Below are 540 nucleotides of genomic sequence, written 5' to 3' on the forward strand. Positions count from 1 at the left end.
TAAAGCCCGTGCCCTCGGTGCCATGCCACGGACACGTGCCTACCAACACCAGGTTTTGCCTACCTCTTTTTGCCTCTTTATTTTCTCCCGCTCCAGCTTCAGCCTGGTCAGGTACTGCCTGTACTCGTTGAACTCTTTCAGAGTGCAGACAACCTACAGAGAGACAAGGGCAGATGACTCCCAAGAACTGTTGTGGCAGTTACCCACACAGCCTTCCAGAAATGTGCAGGCCCCCAGCAGCAGGGGAGCTGCTCCTCTCCACCCTTCCCTCCCCAGCCGTGGGACGCTGCCTCCTCCCTCCTTCCCAGGGCCAAGGGGACTCCACACTGGGGTGCCAGGCCCCTCCCCGGCTGTCTGGAAACCCCTGCAGAGGAGACCTGTGCTGGTCAGGCCTCATCCAAACCTACTTTGCCATCCTCGGTGACAAGGCCCCTGTTCTTCAGGTTCTGCAGGTTGTCTTTGCGGTTGTGGTAGTCCTGCAGATATGGGTCATGCAGGCTGTTGTATTCTGCGCGCAGATGGCGACAGTATGGATCTCCC

General features: G+C 58.3%; 1 long non-coding RNA gene across 1 annotated transcript; it reads right to left on the reverse strand.

The window, feature by feature from the left end:
* Positions 1-62: 62 nt before the first annotated feature.
* LOC109364863 lies at positions 63-534 on the reverse strand. The gene is made up of 2 exons (XR_002110617.1): positions 408-534; positions 63-153 (listed from the first exon to the last, which is right to left on the reverse strand). It is a non-coding gene; the product is annotated as an uncharacterized LOC109364863 (long non-coding RNA).
* Between the last annotated feature and the right edge of the window lie 6 nt (positions 535-540).

The sequence above is a fragment of the Meleagris gallopavo genome, unplaced genomic scaffold, assembly GCF_000146605.3.
Source record: "Meleagris gallopavo isolate NT-WF06-2002-E0010 breed Aviagen turkey brand Nicholas breeding stock unplaced genomic scaffold, Turkey_5.1 ChrUn_random_7180001930541, whole genome shotgun sequence".
Taxonomy (NCBI): domain Eukaryota; kingdom Metazoa; phylum Chordata; class Aves; order Galliformes; family Phasianidae; genus Meleagris; species Meleagris gallopavo.